This window comes from Notamacropus eugenii, chromosome 6 (assembly GCF_028372415.1).
Source record: "Notamacropus eugenii isolate mMacEug1 chromosome 6, mMacEug1.pri_v2, whole genome shotgun sequence".
Taxonomy (NCBI): Eukaryota; Metazoa; Chordata; class Mammalia; order Diprotodontia; family Macropodidae; genus Notamacropus; species Notamacropus eugenii.
In genome coordinates this window covers 6231309-6250505 of record NC_092877.1, presented here as the reverse complement: position 1 = coordinate 6250505, position 19197 = coordinate 6231309, and the positions used below count along the sequence as shown (strand labels likewise).

The following is a 19197-nucleotide window of genomic DNA, read 5'->3' as shown; positions in this document are numbered from 1 at the left end:
GAGCTTAAGTGACTTGCCCAGGGTCACACAGCTCGTAAGTACCTGAAGCAGCATTTGAACTCAGGTCTCCCTAACTCCAAATGCAACACTCTGTTCACTGTGTGACCTTGCAAGGACCAGTGTAGACTGGGAGAAGAGATCCTCACTGGGATGTGTCCACAGCTATGACATGATAGGATTGGTCTAGCCCAGCCATGCCCCATCCCATACAGAAAAATCTGGGGAGGAAGTAAGTGATAGTGCTTGGCTGGGATCAAGAAAAGCTGGCTTTCAGTCTCGGCTCTGACACTTCTAGCTGTGTGAGTCCTAGTAAGTCACTTCACTTTAGCTGATCCTCAGTTTCCTCCTCTATAAAATGGGGAAAATAATCCTCATACTGCTTACACAGAGGATTATGGTAAGAAAATACTTTGTACAGTTAAATCTCTCCAGGAATAGAAGTTGTTTTTCTTAGTCAGACCATTTCTTCATCCAGGCTTTAGCTGAAGTACCTAACGTATTTTTTTTTTGGTAGGTGGTGCTTAAAGGCCAATGCCTTCCCAAAATGAATACATCTACAAGACCTCCCCCACTTTACCCATCTCCAGGGACTGGGGGTGGGGGGATGACTTCTTGAGCTCATTTAGAGCCAGAAGGAATAATGAAATGAAAGAATGCCAAGGAAAACAGGGCAGAATATCAGGGGACAATTCCCTGGTAGAGAAATCTATTGGGTTATGGAGTGGGGTTTGGAACAGAGGTTGAAGAGGATATTTCTTCTGACAGTGCCCAAGCTAGTCTGTGGTTCCCACAAGGTGCCCAGGCTGAGGCTTGACTTGAGCCAGGCTGAGCTAATTGGGTCTGCATTCTTGGGTCATGACATTGGAATGTTTCTCATCACAACTGTCCTGTTTCTTTCTTTCTTTCTTTCTTTCTTTCTTTCTTCCTTCCTTCCTTCCTTCCTTCCTTCCTTCCTTCCTTCCTTCCTTCCTTCCTTCCTTCCTTTCTTTCTTTCTTTCTTTCTTTCTTCCTTCCTTTCTTTCTTTCTTTCTTTCTTTCTTTCTTTCTTTCTTTCTTTCTTTCTTTCTTTCTTTCTTTCTTTCTTTCTTTCTTTTCTTTCTTTCTTTCTTTCTTTCTTTTTTTTGCCCAACCAAACCTTGATACTATTTATTACTCTGTGCAGGAAAGGTTGGAAAGGCGAGAAAATGTGGTTGGCCATCTGGAGTATTTGAGCTGGGCAGGACTCAGCACCGGTAGTGGTCAGGTTTGAAGGGGCCCTCTCTGGGCAGGCGCAGGTACTGGGACTGGTTTTCTGTCTGTTTGGTCAGCTTCACATTCAGTTTGCCAAGGTGGGCCTCAGCAACAGCTTCATTCGGTGTCTTGGGAAGGAAGTGCACTCCACAGGGTCCTTGTCTGGGGGGGTCCACAGCTCTTGGCTGCTGAAGGATTGCTCATCACAAAGGTGGGATGGCCCATAGCACAGCCCAGGCTGACGAGGCGGCCTTCTGCCAGCAGTATGATCCGCCGCCCATTCTTCAGCTTATAATGGTCCACCTGAGGCTTCACATTCACCTTCTCCACAGAATTTTGATTTTACATCTATTTCCACGTCAAAGTGGCCAATGTTATATACTATGGCGTCGTCCTTCATCTGCTCAAAGTGCCTGCCCAAGATGATGTCCACGCATCCTGTGGTGGTGACAAAGATGTTTCCCTCTTTGCAGGCCTCATCCATGGGAGTCACCTGATAGCCCTCCACAGAGGCCTGCAGTGCACTGATGGGGTCTATCTCTGTGATGATGACTCGGGCACGAAAGCCCAGAAAGGCCTGAGCACAGCCCTTGCCCACATCACCATAGCCTGCCACCACAGTCACCTTGCCTACAATCATCACATCTGTGGCTCATTTGATGCCATCAATGAGGGACTCACGGCAGCCACACAGGTTGTCAAACTTGCCCTTGGTAACAGAATCATTCACATTGATAGCTGGCACTTTCAGAACTCCATTGAGTTTCATCTTGTATAGACTATGGATTCCTGTGGTGGTTTCCTCTGAGATGCCTCTGATACCCTTCAGGAGCTCAGGGTATTTGGTGTGAACGAGGTTGGTAAGGTCCCCACCATCGTCCAGGATCATGTTGAGGGGCTGCCCATCCTTGAAATAGAGGGTCTGCTCAATGCACCAGAGGTATTCCTCATCAGTCTCCCCCTTCCAAGCGTATACAGGAATGCCAGTTTTGGCAGTGGCAGCTGCTGCATGGTCCTGGGTAGAGAAAATATTGCAACTGGACCACTGTACCTCAGTTCCCAGGGCCACCAGTGTCTCAATAAGAACAGCTGTTTCCACAGTCATGTGAAGGCAGCCAGCAATCTGGGCACCCTTCAGTAGCTTGGAGGCTGAGTACATCTCTCGAAGTTTCATCAGGCCAGGCATCTCATTCTCTGCTCTGTCCAGGGCCTTGCGTCCCCAGGCAGCCAGGCTGATGTCAGCGACCTTGTAGGGCAATTTGTCAGACATGTTGCAGTCTCATCTGCAGTTACTTAATGACTTAGAGACCACAGTGCAGAGACTTCAGGGATAGGGGTGACAGGGCCTCAAAAAGGACAAGGCAGGTGGCAGGTAGCACCAGGAGGGGCTGTCCTGTTTCTTGGCAGAACCTCCACCTTTCTTTTCCCCTTTGGGGAGAGAAATGTGCCTGTTAAGTCAGTATAACAGGTGCCTATGAAATCCTACCTGCTTTGAATTTCTGTGATGGAAGATTCATTCAGCACTTAGGAACCCCCTTCTGTGTGTGGGGCACTGAATTAGGTGCTGGGGATGTAAGAACAAAAACAAAACCCTCTCAGCCTAAGAGGACTGCACATTCTATTAAGGGATATACACAGGTAGTTGAATACAAAATGTATACGAAGGTGTGGTCAGACAGAATAGATAGAAGGCTGCTTCTATCATGGTCAGGGAGGATGGAGTTCAACCTGCTTCTGGTACAGAAGGACTGGGTGATGCTAGGTAACTCACTTTACCTCCTCTGTGTCCCTGGCAGCTGTCTAAGGTGCTAAGTTTTCGAGAAGGTGCCCATCTGTGATGAGAGAAGAAAGTTTCCCGTAGGAGTCCTGTACGCTTACAAAATCCCAAGCCCAGTCAAAAAACTCTACCTCTCTATACTGGGGATGGAGAGATGGGCTCTGAACACAGGGGCACAGGAAAGGTGGGACCTGAAGGGAGCATTGAAGGAAAGTAGGGATTCTTAGAGGCAAAGGTGAAGAGGGTGGACATTGCTGGCATGAGAGACACCCTGTGCAAAGTTACAGAAGCCACAGATGTAATGTCCTTCATGGGCAAGAACTAGCAATAGAAGCAAATAACAGGCCCAGGTCAGAGCAGTGTGGTATCTGAAAGACTGGAGCCGCAAGTGAGGGATGCTATTGGAATCCTAGCTACCATACTCACCAACATGGGATTTAGGGAATCACTTAGTTCAACTCTCTTTATTTCACAGGTGGGGAAACTGAGTCCCAGACAGTAAAAATGACTTGCCCATTGTGATACAGGGAATAGAAAGCAGAGCCAGAATTCTGACTCCAGTGATCTACCCATTCAGCTTTCTATCTACCGTACCAAGACACTGACCTGAGGCAGTAGGATGGAGTGGAAAGAATCAGGACATCTAGATTGGAATCCTGATTCTGCCACTTATCTTGGGCAAGCAGCTTCCCCTCTCCAGGTCTCAATTTCCTCCCCTGTAAAATTGTAAAATGAAGGGATTGTACCGAGTGACCTGCAAGTCCCTCTGAGGATCTAAGCCCAATACTTCTGTGATCCTTGAGGTGAAGCAATGAGTGTTGAAGAGGGGGAGGTGGAAGGAGGGACACGCAGACAGACAGTGATGACAAGGTGGGAGGAAAATGAGAGAGACAGAGAGATTGAAGGAGGCAGGGAGATGGAGATAGAGACTAAGAGAGACACACAGAGAGAAATTGGGAGAGAGAGGGAAGGAGGGAGGAGAGAGAGAGAGAGAGAGAGAGAGAGAGAGAGAGAGAGAGAGAGAGAGAGAGAGAGAGAGAGAAGGAGGAAGGGAGATGGAGATAGAGACTAAGAGAGACACAGAGAGAGAAATTGGGAGAGAGAGGGAAGGAGGGAGGAGAGAGAGAGAGAGAGAGAGAGAAGGAGAGAGGAGAGAGAGAGAGAGAGAGAGAAGGAGGGAGGTAGACGGTAGGCAGAGGGAGAGAACACTAGCACGGGGAAGATGTGACAGGTGTCAGTCACGGCGATATTAGCACAGTCTTAGCTTTTATAACTTAACTCTCCGTACTCATTTATTTATTTATTTAGCTTTTTGGGAGAAAAATCCTGAAATCACACTTCTCTGGGGGATGAGCTGGGAGCTGGAGGAGATACTTCTCCCAATCTGCCTGACAGGATCCTCATTCCATGCCGTCTGGTGTGACATTAGCGCCCGCCAGCTTGGGCATGCTAATCACATTTGCATTTTGCTGGCTAGTGGAACAAGTACTTCCCTGGCAGGGGTTGGCTCCTTCCCTGCAGGGATCAGAGCCCAGGAGGGAGAAGTGGGGAGAGAAGGGAGGAGGCGGAGCTCCGGGCACCCCTGATTCAGTCCCTTGCCCAGCCTCTTGGAGGGTGGGGATGGATCAGCTAGTCAGCGGAGAGCTGGCATTTTTGTTTCTGAACCTTGTCTTTTTGACATAAGGGGTGTCTAACACTATGTCACTGGTTTAGTTGCTGGGTCAGGCACAGCTTCCCCATACCCAAGATATGATTTCAAGCATAGAGGGAAAGGAGGAGGGGAGAAACTGAATTAGACTGAGAACGAGGACGTGGGGAGATATAGGGCAGCTGAAGTGGATGGGCATCGGAGAACCAGTGAAATGAGCAAGAGTCTGAAACTCACTAACAGTTTAAAGTCCAGAATCTGAGTTGGAAATTGTCATCTGATTCATACTGGACCTCATCAAGTATACCACACACACACACACACACAACCTGAGGAATAACAACTGGGTCATCTATTTCGATCATACTAATTGTTACCTCCAGCTAGGGCCTCTGGTTCTTCTCTCTGGAGCCAAGCAGAAATCCATGGCTGGATTCTTCTTCAGGGGATGACCCTTTCAGGATTTATAGCTATGGTGTTCTCCAGTATGTTCTTGTCTTCACACTCAACATCACAAACGATCCTACTTGGCATAGACTTCGAGGTCAACAGAAAGGACTGGGAAACACCTGGGTTTGGATTGGAGGAGCCGTCTCTCTCTGTCTGTCTTTTGTCTGTCTGTCTGTCTCTCTTTATTTCTGTCTGTCTCAGTCTCTGTCTTTCTCTTATCTCTTTCTGTCTCTCTGTCTCTTTCTGTCTCTGTCTCTGTGTCTCTCTGTCTGTCTCTCTCTCTTTCTCTCTCCCTCTCATTTTCCTCTTGCCCTGTCATCACTGTGTGTGTGTCCCTCCTTCCCCCTGCTCCCTTCCGACATTCATTGCTTTACCTAAAGGATCACAGAACTTGGGAGTCCTCTTTACATTATAGAGGAAGGTTCAGTGTCGACTTTGCTTGTGCCCAACAGGTGAATTTGCTTTGGATCACCTGGGAGCTGGCCTAATCAGAGATCCTGATTGAGAGCCCCTGAACTGAACTCCTGGGAAAGCGCTGACCTTCTGTCTGGAGTGCCTCGTTGGCTGTGCAGGTAAGGAAGGACCTCAGTCAGACTCTGTCAGATTTGACCTGGTCAAAATGCTGGAACTTTGCCCAGAGATCCTCTACCAGATCCACAAAGATGGCACTCTTCCATAGGGATATTCCACACTAAGAGAGCTAATGTACACACTCACAAAAGTGATTCTTCACTTTTCAAAAAGTATTGCATTGAATTACTTTTTTTAAAAAAAATGTTTTTCTTATATCACTGTCCCTACTCAGAGACTACCTCCTACCCTTATTGAATACTCTTTTGTAACTTCCCACACTGAGCACATATAGCCACGTATGCCTCTCTCTATAACTATAAGACCGCTGCCTCTTTGCAGAAAGACGGGGAACATTTTTGCCATCAGGTCACTAAAGTCGTGATTGAACACCATTGTTCAGGGATCTGAAGTCTTTCAAGGTGGTTTTCCTTTATATTATTGTGGTTAATAATAAATTATCCTCCTGCTTTTCCTGACTTGGCTCTGCATTAGTTCATAAGTTTATTAGAATTTTGCAATGCAATACCTTGAATTGCTTTAAATAGTGTGTTGTGGTTGGTCAGTTGTTACATTTGCATCTGACTCTTTGTGACCCCATTTAGGGTTTTGTTTTGGATGGACATACCGGGGTGGTTTGCCGTTTCCTTCTCCAGCTCATTTTACAGATGAGGAAACTGAGGCCAACAGGGTTACATGACATTTCCATGGCCACACAGCTAGTAAATGTCTGAGCCTGGATTTGAACTCATGAAGACAAGTCTTCCCGACTCCAGGTCCACCTCTCTATTCACTGTGCTCCTAGCTGCCTAGATGGTGTACATCTTTGAAGTAGGATTTAATTTCCAAAAATAAGTGTTACCTTTTAGAAATACATAGTATCTAGGCCATGGACATTCATGCCATAATACTGCTAGTGTGGTCATTTTGATGCAACTCTAAATAGTGTGGGACTGCTCTCTCCCTCTTCCCCTTTAGGGAAATATTATTTTGGATAGCCATTGGATCTCTCAGAATTGTGGGGACTAAGAGTAATTTTCTGACAGGATCAGAGATTTAGAGCTGCAAGATACCTTAGAGGCCATCTGGTCCAACTCCCTCAAATTGCAAATAAGGAAACTGAGGCACAAAGAGGGTGATTTGGCCAAGATCACATGGGTAGTAAGTGGCAAAATCAAGACTTGTATCCAGCCCCCCCCCCCCCCCCCCCCCCCCCCCCCCCCCGCCAAGTCTAATGCCTGGTGCCCTGTGTGCTCTGTGGTATGAATGGTACATTACAGCTCTCCAAGGCTCATTGCCCAGTCTCCCAAATGCCCTGCAGGGAGGAGCAACCAGCTGGTGCAGAGGAAAGAAAGCTTGACCTGGAGTAAGGAGCCTTGGGCTTAAATCCCATCTTTGCACCCTTCTTCTTCTGGGAACTACAACAAGTTGCTTCTTGTCTTTGAGACTTGGTCTCCCCATCTGTTAAATGAAAGAATTGGAGTTGGTAAGGCCACCTTGAGCCCCTGTCCTGGAATGCTGGGATCCCAGTTTGGTCATTTACTGGTTGTGTGACTGTGCTCAAGCCAATTAAGCATTCTGAACCTTTGGTTCCTTCTTTTGCCAATCAGCACTTATTAAGCTCCTACTGTGATCCTACTGTGATCCAGTCAGGACAGCTAAGTAGCACCATAGTGCACAGAGTGCAAGTTCAAATCTAGCCTAAGACACTTACTAGCTGTCTGACCCTGGACAAGTCACTGAATCCTATTTTCCTCAGTTTCCTCATCTGTAAAATGAGCTGGAGAAGGATATCTTTGCCAAGAAATCCTCAAATGGGTTCACTGAGAATTAGAAATAACTGAAATGACTGAACATCTATGTGCCAGGCATGATGCTAAGTTCTGGGGATACAAAGAAAGGCAAAAGGCAGTCTCAGCACTTAAGAAACTCACAATTTATGGGGGAAGACAATGTGCAAAATATGAAATCAAGTTATATACAAGATAAAAAGGAAAGGGTTGTGTTAGATCATTTCTAAGATCCCGGCTGGCTTTAAAATTTCTATTCTATCCCAGGTCTAAAATCTACTGGGAAAATTCCAAACAAGAGGTCATTGGGATTCATCCTAGAAAGCAGGGAAGTCTGGCCTGGGCCTGAGAACCCCCAGGGTTCATGCATCCCACATTACCTCAGCCCCTCCCCCAATGGGTATAGAGCAGCCATTCATCCTCCTGGCATTGATCAAGAAGCTCTCGTGCCCACCCATATGCCATTCAGGGGCCAGCCTCTGTTTGCCGGCTGAGATCCTCTGGCACTCTCCACCGTTGGGCTGCGACAGGAGGCATCCGTTGGGAGGGGCTCACTGGTGCCAGCTGGAGCTACGGGGATAACTTGGCCCCCTTTTCCCCTTTGTTCCTCACTCCCCTTCTCAGACTCATTCACTTCAGGACGTTGCAGGATCCCCAAATTCAAAATTGGAAGGACCCTTGGATTTCTACTAGTCCCACTACTTCATTCTACACATAAGGAAACTGAGGCCTAGAGAGGAAAATCTCTTATCCAAAGTCATATGGAGAACGAGTGGCAGAGTTTAGATTTGAACTCAGGACCTTTAACTTCAAACCTTGCAATCCTTCCTTTATATGAGGCTGTGTCTGTAGTGATTAGAAGTCTCCCTTTCTTATCTTCCCATCCTGGGCTTGTGATCTGGGGTCCAATCCACTATCCAATCCACCAAAGTGTGCCATGATTCAGATGAGTTACTCTGGTCTGTAAAACTGATCTTCACCCCAGCACTCCTGACTGGACTATCACCGGATCTGGGCCTTGGGATTTACACAAATGGAGTGAGTTTGGAGAGGAAAATTGGATTTCCTTTTTGACCAAAAGTGCTCTGGAGCCATGTTTCCTTAGTTCAAGGCCCCTTTTCACTGCCTGACTGATTTGTGTCCTGAACGGAGTCTGCAAATTTTTTTTTTTAATTTTGGAAAGATGATAGAGCCTGGGAAGTAACATCTGCTGATCTGGCAACATCTGCCCCAGTGACTTCCTCCCTTCACACACCAGACTCCCCCCACCCCTAGTTTCCAACACTCTTCCAGGATAACGAAGGCATGGCAGGCCCTGTAGCAGCAGGCAGAAGCCAGCTGCTGTCAACCCTTCAAAAGGCCAAATTCACCAGGCCCATCCCGAAAGCCGGCCCTTGGGTCAATAGGGACTGCAGTCAGAGTTTCCCAAGTCAGGGGTTTGCTTCTGTCCTCATTGAACAGAATCCCCAATATAGATCTGGAAGTGACCTCAGGAGCCATCCAGGCCAACCCCTCACTGTGCCCAAGGACACGAAGTGCCATATCTAAGCTTCCATTAGCAACCAAGGGGAGATACAGTTGTGATAGTAAGTTCAGTATTCTTTTCACTGGAAGGGCCCTTATAATTCTCCTCTCTTCCAGTCCCTCATTTTACAGCTGAGGAAGCTGAGGCCCAAAGAGGTTCAGTGACTTATCCAAGGTCATGTAGCTAGCCAACAGCAGAGCTGAGATTCAAACCCACGCCTGGTGACTCCAACTTTATTTCTCTTTCCACTGAAAAGGGCTTTCGAGTTCTCCTTTGACAAATGAGGAATCTCAGACCTGGGTGAGACTAGGGGCTCTCAGCTCGATTACTGGAAGGGACTTTAGAGGCAATCTGGTCCAACTGCCTCATTTCATGGATTAGAAAACTGAGACCTAGGGAGGTTAAATGACATGCCCAGGGTCACTAAGGCACAAAAGGGCAGAGGAGGAGCGGTAGTTTTCTGACTCCAAATCAATTAATCAATAAGCATTTATTAAGCACCTACTACTTGCCCCTGCCCTCAGGGAGCTCATGTTCTCTATAATCTCAAGTGAAATCACATGTGTAAAGTGCTTGGCAAAGCTTCACGTGCTGTGCTAGCATTAAGCTGTATTATCATTGTATGTGGGCAGGGGTGGGGGTGGGGGTGCAGGCGGAGAAAGCGCGCTGAGACCTGACTTCAAATTGGACCTCAGACACTTCCCACCCGGATGACCCTGAGCAAGTCATTTCACCCCATTTGCCTCAGTTTCTTCATCTGTAAAAGGAGCCAGAGAAGAAAATGGCAAACCTCCCCAATAGCTTTGCCAAGAAAATCCCGAACAGGGTCACAGAGAGTAGGGCACGACTGAATCCCTGATCAACACAAAAAGTATTATATATGACGTATGCAAATGGTTATGGATCAGTATCACTTATGGTACATAGAGTGTATTACACATAAACACGTCATGTAAATTATTGCATATAGACATTACATATAAACATAAATTGCAGGCACTACAAATCGTCATTATATTGGGGAAAGACGGAAGGGACAAAGGTATATGCAGTATACATGACGCCCAAAATAGAGTAGTTAGTCATATGTGTTGCACAAATACAATGTAATTATAACTACTGTACATTGTGTGTCCTAAGCCTATGATGTCATATTTGTATTGTATACATATGATGTAATTGAGGGCACTACCCCTTGGAAGATGAGGACAGACTTCTCATAGGAAAGTTGGTGCTTGAGATGAGCCTTGGAAGGAAAGAATGGGTCCTAAGAGATGGGGATCGGGGGAGAGGAACTCGAGAGTGCACTCCAGCCATCCTTTGTCTATGGCACCTTCAGGTTTACGTAGCACTTTTCTTCATTTGGCAACCCAAACCTTGTTGTACCCATTTTACAGATGAGTAAAGTGAGACTCTGAGGGATGAAAAGACTTGTCCAGAGCCTCACAGCTAGAAAGTGGTGGAGGGTGGACCAGAACCCTGAACTTCTCATCCCAGGTCTAGGTCTGGGTACTCCTGAGCCTGGCTTCTCTATCTCTCCTGGCCAAAGGCAGAAGTAAGAGTGAGCTGAAGCAAGCAAGGGCAGATGGCTGCTCTGCTGTGCTGAGTTAGCATCTGGACGAAGGACTCAGCTGAGAGAGACCCGGAGGTCAGCATCTAGATGATCTCCCAGGAGAGAGGCTGGGGCCGTATCCGCAGCAAATGTTTCCAATAAGCTCTCTGGGTGTAATCACATGCATCACTGTTTCCCCTGCTGTGTTCATGCTTCCTTCATTTCCCTCTCGTAAAACGTTGACATCAGCAGAGAGTCTGCTTTGGGGGTTTACCAGTGTTGGGGGAGGGGGGAGGGCCAAGCCCCGAGAAACACTGCCTCCTAAGTTCAAAATGCTTCCAGACTGCTGAGTAGCCTAGGATTCAGAAGAGGCCTTAAGAGATCCTCTCATTCTACCCCCTCACCTTGTTTTACAGATAGGGAAACTGGGGGATTCAATTTGCCCAACTAGTAATGGCCAGGCTGGAAGTAGAACCCAGAACCAGCATTCTTGGAAAACAGCCAGAATTTGTCCTAGTAACTCACACTTCTCTAGCACACTAGGGTTTAGGGAAATCTTCCCTCAAAAGATCCCTATGAAGGATAAAGATTGTAATCACCATTTTATTGGTGTCTCAGAGAAGTGAAGGGACTTACCCAAAATCACATGACTTGTAGCTAGGCTTCTCATCCTAGGCTCAATGCCCTTTCTGCTACCCCCTGCATATAAAGTAAATGGCACCAGCAGCTGGGGAGAATTGGAAATATTCTACTATAGAATTTGGCCCTTGAGCCCCGAAGGGGGTTGGTTCTCAGGGATATCCCTTCTGTCTTCAAAAAAGGCAGTTGCAGGTAGGAGTTCAGCACTTTCCTTTATCTGGTTGAAACTTCACCCTACCCAGCCCTAGTGAGCTCACCTAGAGGTGTTATCCAAATATTGGCCACCACCCATCACCATCCTGTTGTGAAGGCAGGCCGGGAGAGTGTGTACCTCCAGGAAGGAAGTTACATTAGGGACTTGGAGAGAGGGAGGATGATACAGGCACTGTGGCATTGCATCAAGGGAATAAAAGCTTCCGGTCAGAAGAACTGAGTCCAAACCCAACCCTGCCACTGACTAGCTCTGTGACCATGGGTAAGTCACTTCCTAAACCTTTCCAGTCCTCAGTTTCCTCATCTGTAAAATGGGGATAACATGAACACTTTCTACTTCAACGCTTTGTAATGAGGAAAGTGAGTTCAGAGACTGGGGCTCTAGTCCTGACCCTGTCATGTTCTGCCTGACCTCTAGCAAGTCACCTGACCTCTACAGTCCTCAGTTTTCCCATTCTGACATCTGTGTTCTGATGACTTTCCCAGTTCTAATATTCTGTGCACTCTTAGGGTCATAAATCTAGAGCTGATAGGGACTCCAGAAATCACCTAGTACAATACCTTCATTTTACAGATGAGCTAACTGAGGCAATTAAAGTTTAAGTGATTTGCTAGTAAGTGCTGAACTTAGGATTTGAACCCATATTTTTCTGACTGCAAGTCCAGTGCCATATTTCATTGTACCATATTGCCCCTCTTTATTCAAAGATCATTTCTTTCTCTGCCATTCTATGTTCTACGTTCCTTCTACTGCTGACCTTCTCTGTTCCAAGGTCCCTTCCACTTCTGACAGTTCATTTCTAGGGTATTGTGTTCAGTTCTGGATACAACACTTCAGGAAGGACATCAACCAGCTGGAGAGTGTCCAGAGGAGGGTAGACAGGATGGTAGAGGTGGGGTCACAGAAGAGTCTTTGGAGAGAACTGAAGGTACTTAAACCGGAGGGAAAAAAAGCAACGCAGGGGGAAAGAATGACTGCCTTCAGGCAGATGAAGAGCTGTCATGTGAAAGATGTAACTGACTTGTCAGGGTGGTGCCACAACACAGAACCAGAAGCCAGGGGCACAGATTGCAATGGGCACAAAAGTCCAAAAATGTGTGAAGTTGCAAGATTGAGATTTGATGTCAGGGGAAAACTTCCTGACATTCTGAGCTGTCCTGGATGGCCAAGGGCTCTCCCTCTTCCAAGATCCTCAAGCAAAGGCTGTTATACTGGGACTTCCTTTTGAAGATGGGTTGGATTATATGACTGCTGAGATCTCTTCCAACTCAGAAATTTCATGACTCCATGTTCTAAGATCATCGCAAGCTTTGCCATTTTTCTATTTTCTATTTAATGGTCCCTTCCCTGTCTGACATTCTGCGTTCTAAGGTCTCTTCTTGTGCTATCATTCTGAGTTCAGTGTCTTGTATTCTAAAGTCCCTTTCCTCTTATTTTGTGACCCCAGGCTAGTCAGTCCCTCTAGAATTGTACGTGAAAGTGAGGTTAAAAGCCACATCATACCAAGTATTCCTGATTCATGGGTAGAAGACAAAGGGAGGAAATGTGAACCCTGATAGACAAGCCTCCAGCAGGTTTAAACAGAGATGAGAGGATTTGGTTACCTCCAAACAGTAGGGAGCAACCAACCTCATTGCTACAATACTGGAATGAGAGATTATCTATCTGTCATACCTGTGACCCAGTGGCTTGTTTGCTCTAGTGAACACCTTTGTACACTAATACTTCGAAGGAGCCTGCACCTAGGTGCCCTTGGAGCCAATGCTTGCCCACATGTGCACCTCTGGGGTACTCACCTCCCCCCCCCCAAGTCAGACAGGTCAGGAGGTCATGTGCCACCCTCCATGTCCGCTTCACAATGAACTCAGTGTCACTCAAACAGAACAAGGATGGCTGTATTTCTCTCCTTCTTTTGGATAGCTCATCTTCACACCAGAATCCAGTGTGATTCTGAGCATCCCCCGAAGGCAGAGCAGCATTTGTAGTCTGCACACATCCCGAGAAAGCTGCCCAGCATGACTTCTCTGAGTCTTCTGCTGTCAGCAGGGACGTCTGCCCGGGCCAGTCCTGGCGACAGGACTGCCCACTAATTGCTGGTGGTCAGGTGTTCTGTAGACTTTGCAGCCTCAAAGGCTCTTGATGGGGTCTGTGACATGAACACTTCTGCCAAAGTCCCCAGTGGTTGACTAATGACATGAAGATCTATCATTCGAAGTATAAATAATGATTTCCATGATTAGTTTGTACTAGAGTTCTTGTGGGTCACTCTTTGCTGGATCCCGGGAGTGGGTCAGAGCCAATGGAAATGTAGGGGTGTGTGTGTGTGTGTGTGTGTGTGTGTGTGTGTGTGTGTGTGTATGTGTGTGTGTGTCTGTGTGTAAAGAGATAAGATGAACAGACTGGGTGTCCTCCTGTGAGGGGACTGGTATGTGCTCAGTTTATCTACCCAGCCAATGAGCCAATGGAATGCCTGGGAACTGGAGTGGAATTAATGTGCCCTTAGGGGTGTCTTTATCCTCAGTGAGAGTTAATGTTCCAGACACCTTGGTGTGAATAGAACGTTTTCATAGTAAATAGGCAGGGATGGTTTTGTTTTGCTTTCTGTGTGTGTGTGTGTGTGTGTGTGTGTGTGTGTGTGTGTGTGTGTGTGTGTGTGTGTGCTTTAACTTAGGCTTTAAGGGTAGCTAAGTGTCACAGCAGCCCTGGAGGTAAGAGGACCTGAGCTTAAATTTGACCTCAGACACTTACTAGCTATGTGACCCTGGGCAAGTCATTTAACTCTATTTGCTTCAGAAAAAAAAAAGCTAACTCTCTGGGGTCCGAAACTCTCGGTTCAAATCTCACCCCTGATGCTTACTACCTGTGTGACCAGAGGCAAAACAAAACCTTTCTGGGCTTCAGTTTTCTCATCTGAAAAATAAAGGGGTTGAAAAATCTACGTTTACAGAATTGAAAAAAAGAAGTGGGCATCAGTTTCTTCTAGCAGACCACCTGGGGCTCCTTTCCAAGGTAGCCCGTTCCCCTTTTCAGCAGCTCCAGTTCTGAGGACAGGGTAGGTAAATGGTGCTGCAGTGGATAGAGCTCTGGGTCTGGAGTCAGGAAGACCTGAGTTCATATCAGACCTCAGATATTTACTAGCTGTGTGAGCCTAGGAATCTAGGCTTGAAATTTGATTACCTGTGAAGCAGTTATTGTCCCCATTTTGCAAATGAGGAAACTGAGGCAGACTGAGGTTAAGTGACTTGCCCAGGGTCATGGAGCTAGCATCAGAGGCAGTGTTTGAATTTAGGTCATGATGGCTCCACCGCACTAACGCCATACTCCTAACCCAGCTGCCTGAAATTTAAGGTTCTTGACTCCAAGTATATCAGGGTTTGAAAGGTCACTGAATCCAGACTTCTTATTTCGTAGATAAGGACAACTGATTCCTAGTGTGATTAAGTGACTTGTCTGGTTCTGGGGAAGGATTTCAACTCAGACCTCCCTAATTCTGGGTCTAGCATTCTGTATCTTCTAGAGACTGGACACCTCTACACTCCTCCTGTACTGCTTTCCTATAAGGGTTTGAAGGGTTATAATGCAGAAGGAGGCTTAGTTCTGATTGGCTCCTGAGGACAGAACAAAGATAATGGGGATTGGGGTGGGCAGGGAGTGCTGGACCAGGAGGAATTTTGGAGGCAGATTTGACTCTACCTAATGAAAACTGTCAAGAACCATTGTTGTCCAGTCATGGCCAACTCTCCATGATCCCATTGACAAAAAAACCCATGAAAGGTTGTACATAACTGAAATGACTTAACAACAGCAAGGAAGATGGCAAAGATACTGGAGTGGTTTGCCGTTTCCTTCTCCAGACATTTCACAGATGAGGAAAGTGAGGCAAACAGCATTAAGTGACTTGCCCAGGGTCACACAGTTAGTGAGTATCTAAGCCCTGATTTGAACTCACGTCTTCCTGACTTCAGGCCCAGAGCTCTATCTACGGCAGCACCACTTAGCTGCCTGTCTTCAGAACTACAGCTGGTGAAAAGGGGAAAGTAGCAGCTGCCACTCCCAGGTGGGCTTCTGGAAGGACGGGTGATCACTTCTTTTTTCTTCAATTTTGTAAACATTTTTATTTGAAGGTTTGAGTTCCGAATTCTATCCCTCCCTCCCTCATTCCCCTTCCTCCTTTTCTCCCCCTTCCCTAAGATGGTAAGCAATCAGATAGAGATTACACATGTCCTATTATGTAAAACATTTCCATATTAGTGATGATGGTTCCTGAGGGGCTCTCCCAGCTTGAGGGATTTTCTGACCATACTGGGCGTCTGATTTCATCCTATCCCAGCTGCTCTCTGGGTGGAGGGAGACAGCTTGAGGAAAAAGGTGCAGGCCTGGAGGGACCCCTGAACTCCTGACCTGACCCTGCCACATAAACCCCAGAGGTAGAGATGAGCACAGGGCTGGCGATTCCTTTGGGAATTCCATGCACCAAGAGCTCTCAATGCCTTCCAGTGGTTAGGGGCAGGTACATGACAAATACTTGTAGAATTAGCTTGAGTTGATGTCATTGCAGTGAGTGAATCATGCTTGGAGCTGGGAAATCGTAATTAGGAGTTTGTAAGCGATGACAGAGCTTTCAGAAGGCTGGCCCCATAGCCGTGTATAGTATGAGCTAGAGCCCTGGACAGGCTAGAGGCTGAGAGGCCAGCTGGGAAGTACAGCCATAACCCAAGCAGGATTCCTCTCATAGCACAGGCATTATAGAGGGAGAGATGTTTGAATTAATTAACCAATTAATGAAAGAAAAAACACTTATTAAGCACTGACTGTGTGCCAAGCTGTGAGCTATGCATGGAGAAGATGGATACAAAGGAAAGGCAATGTCTGTGCTCAAGGAACTTTTCTCCTTTTAGGAAGAAATAGCAGAGAAAAGTGGTAGCTAGGGCAGGGAGCTTGGGTCTGGGGAGTCAGTTATAGTGAGTGTATCCACAGGGCAGGCAGGCCATTGTCATACCCTTGAGAGGCAGTGTGGCATAACGGGAAGGGCACTGGATTTGGAAGCAGGGAGACCCAGGTTCAGACCTGGACTTCCTAGCCAAATGACCTAGGCATATCACTTAATCTCTCTTTGTCTCATTTTCATTATCTATAAGATGAAGAGGTGAGGAAAGTGAGGCAGGCAGAGAATGTGACTCTCCCAAGATCACACAGTTCATAAGAACCTGAAGCTGGGCTTGAACTCGAGTTTTCTTGTCTCTAGACTCCCTGTCTCTTGGAGAAAAGATTCTTTTGTTTGTACAGCTGTACCAGTGGACACTGATGTTCTACGATCGGGTGGGGCAGGGAAAGACCAGATGACTAATGGCCAAAGCAGGGGATCGGTGGAGGAGAATGAGGTGGGAGTGTAGGTTTTGAAATCCAGGAGGCCTAACTCTGTGTGTCAGGTTTTGTATGTATGTGTCTTCTTCCCTCTTTGGTCCTTGACCACCAACAAGTCCACGGAGCTGGAGTTCATGACTTCTGAGGTTTCTTTCCACTGTGGTTCCTATGATTCTGAATGTCTTGAGGCCCAAACAGTGGGATCTGTTGGCCTGTGCGTAGATTCAGAATTGAGTTACGACTGCCCAGACTTTCCAAATGCCAGGCCTTCTTCTTGGCTTCCTAAAGAAGCCCGCCCCTCGCACAGTGGGTATTACAGTATCAAGTTTAGCTGTAACCAGCAATCAGAAGTGGTTTGTGGTGTACAGAGAGAATGCAGAGAGGAGGCCTGAGCCAGCCAGCCTTGTGGTCCTGGCGATCACGGCTGGTCCTGGTGATGCCAGCCCCTCCAGATGTGGGCTTCAGCAAAGGTCACAGGAGCCCCGCATTTAAAGCTGGCAGGGGCTTTAAAGACGAGAGGCCCATAGACTCAGAGCCATGAGTGACCGTAGAGGTCACTGGTCCAGCTGCTCCAACCCCCTTAATTCTACAGACCCCAAGAAGGGATTTGTTTAAAGTCATATAAGTAGTAGTAGCAGGGCCTGGATTCAAACCTAAGACTTTGGCTTGGAGTCAAGGCCTCTCTGTATTATACTCAGTTTCCTTTGCTGCAGACATAGGGGTTGGGGAGGAAGAGCAGGGAGTGCCCTTGGGCTAACTATTCCCTAGGCTTCACTGTATCACCACATTGGTCTCCTACGTTAATTGGTAAGGATTTTTTGGGCACTAACTGTATGTGCCATGTTGAATATGGACCTAGGAGCTGTGGAGGATGCAGAGAAGTGTGGAATTGCAGCCTGTCAGAGCTGGAACTTTAGAACATAGAATGTCAGGGTTGGAAGGGAACCTTAGAACATAGTACATCAGAGTAGAGGGGACCTTGGAACATAGAATGTCAGAGCTGGGAGGGACCTTAGGAATCATAGAACCCAACCCCCTCATTTGACAGGTAAGGGAACTGAGGTCCAGAAACCTGAAGCAGCTTGCCTCACTATGTGGCCATATAGTCAGACATCAGCACAGGTCTGACTGTCAGACCAGGTCCATTTGTCCTACAGGAACCCTTTCATCTCAGTACAGTCTCAGAATGAGGGTAAGGGTGAGGATGAAAGTGACAGGCAGGCCAAGTTCAGCTTAGTATAGGGAGAAAATCTGAACAAAACCCCTTAGTTCGAGTGGGATAGATTGCCTGATGGGGTAATGAGCTCCCCATCCCTAGAAATGTCCCCATCCAGGGCGAATCAACTACTCATGGAGGATATTAACAAAAAGGGAATCCTACTTCACAGCTGGACTGGACCAGGTGATATCTAAATCTTCCTCTCTCTTTAAGCCTCAGTGATTTTATTAAAATAAGAAATTAAGTTTACAGGGAATTTTAAGGCTTGCAAAGGCTTGCTACGTTATCTCACTTGAGCCTCGTAACAGCTCTGTGAGCAAGGCCCTACAGGTTATCTCTGTTATAGAAGAGGAAAGGGAGCCTCGCTCAGTAACATATGTAGGATCACTCAGCAAGTATCAGTGGTGAAATTTGAACTGAATCCTTCTGACTTCCAGTTCGGGCCTAAGCCGAATTGCTTCTCCTTTCTATCAGAAAAGGTGATTATTACCACCTTCCTTCCCCCTTCCCCTATTCACGAATTTCTTGTTTTCCTGCTGGCCAGGGCGATGACCAAGGACTGGTTAGCACTTGCCTAGGTGTGTTCTCTGTTAGAAAATTGGTGAAATAATAGAATGAAATATTCAATTTTATTTTTTTAAACCATCTTCAACGATTTAAAGTGACTAGGGAGTCATTCGTAGAGATCACAGCTCCCAGAAGACAGGCTCTCCCTCGCTTTGACTCTGCCTGCGGGCTCTCCTAGGATTTGGGAGTATCTGTCTGGGGCCTTCCCGCTTCCCCCTCCCCCCCACAACTGGACATAAAGCAGTCCATGGAGGAGGTGGCCTGAAGCCAGCCCAACATCTGGGCAGCATCAGTGATTCACTCTCACTCCCCAAACCGCTTTGTCCCCCACCCCCACCAGGGATGGCAGTTTGAATTTGTAACCTCAGTGTTTAAATAATGTTAGCGGGCTGGCTCGTTTAATTTGCTCACAGTTAGAAGGGAAAGAAAGGGAAAAAGGAACAAGGAAACGCCAGAGCTCCCGAAGGCCACAAGACCTGAGAAATGAGAAATGAAAAGCAGCGATGGCCTCAGGCTGGGCCCCCCTTCCTTTCCCCAGGCCTTCCCCATTCTTTCGGGGCATTTGCTGATGTGACAGATTCTCCCTGCTCCTGGGCCTTCCTGGGATCCATTTGGACATCGGTATTCATGGCCTTGTTGACATGAATCAGAA

At 47.0% G+C, this 19197-nt stretch overlaps 1 protein-coding gene and 1 pseudogene across 1 annotated transcript in view; one reads left to right on the top strand and one right to left on the bottom strand.

The window, feature by feature from the left end:
- Positions 1–983: 983 nt before the first annotated feature.
- LOC140509967 (adenosylhomocysteinase pseudogene) lies at positions 984–2500 on the bottom strand (annotated as a pseudogene).
- A 3057-nt stretch (positions 2501–5557) lies between these two features.
- Positions 5558–19197, top strand: part of TSPAN18 (tetraspanin 18) — an 83296-nt gene continuing 69656 nt past the window's right edge. The window contains exon 1 of the mRNA XM_072618133.1: positions 5558–5677. The gene's annotated coding sequence lies outside the window, so the exon portion shown is untranslated. The remainder of the gene's footprint in view (positions 5678–19197) is intronic.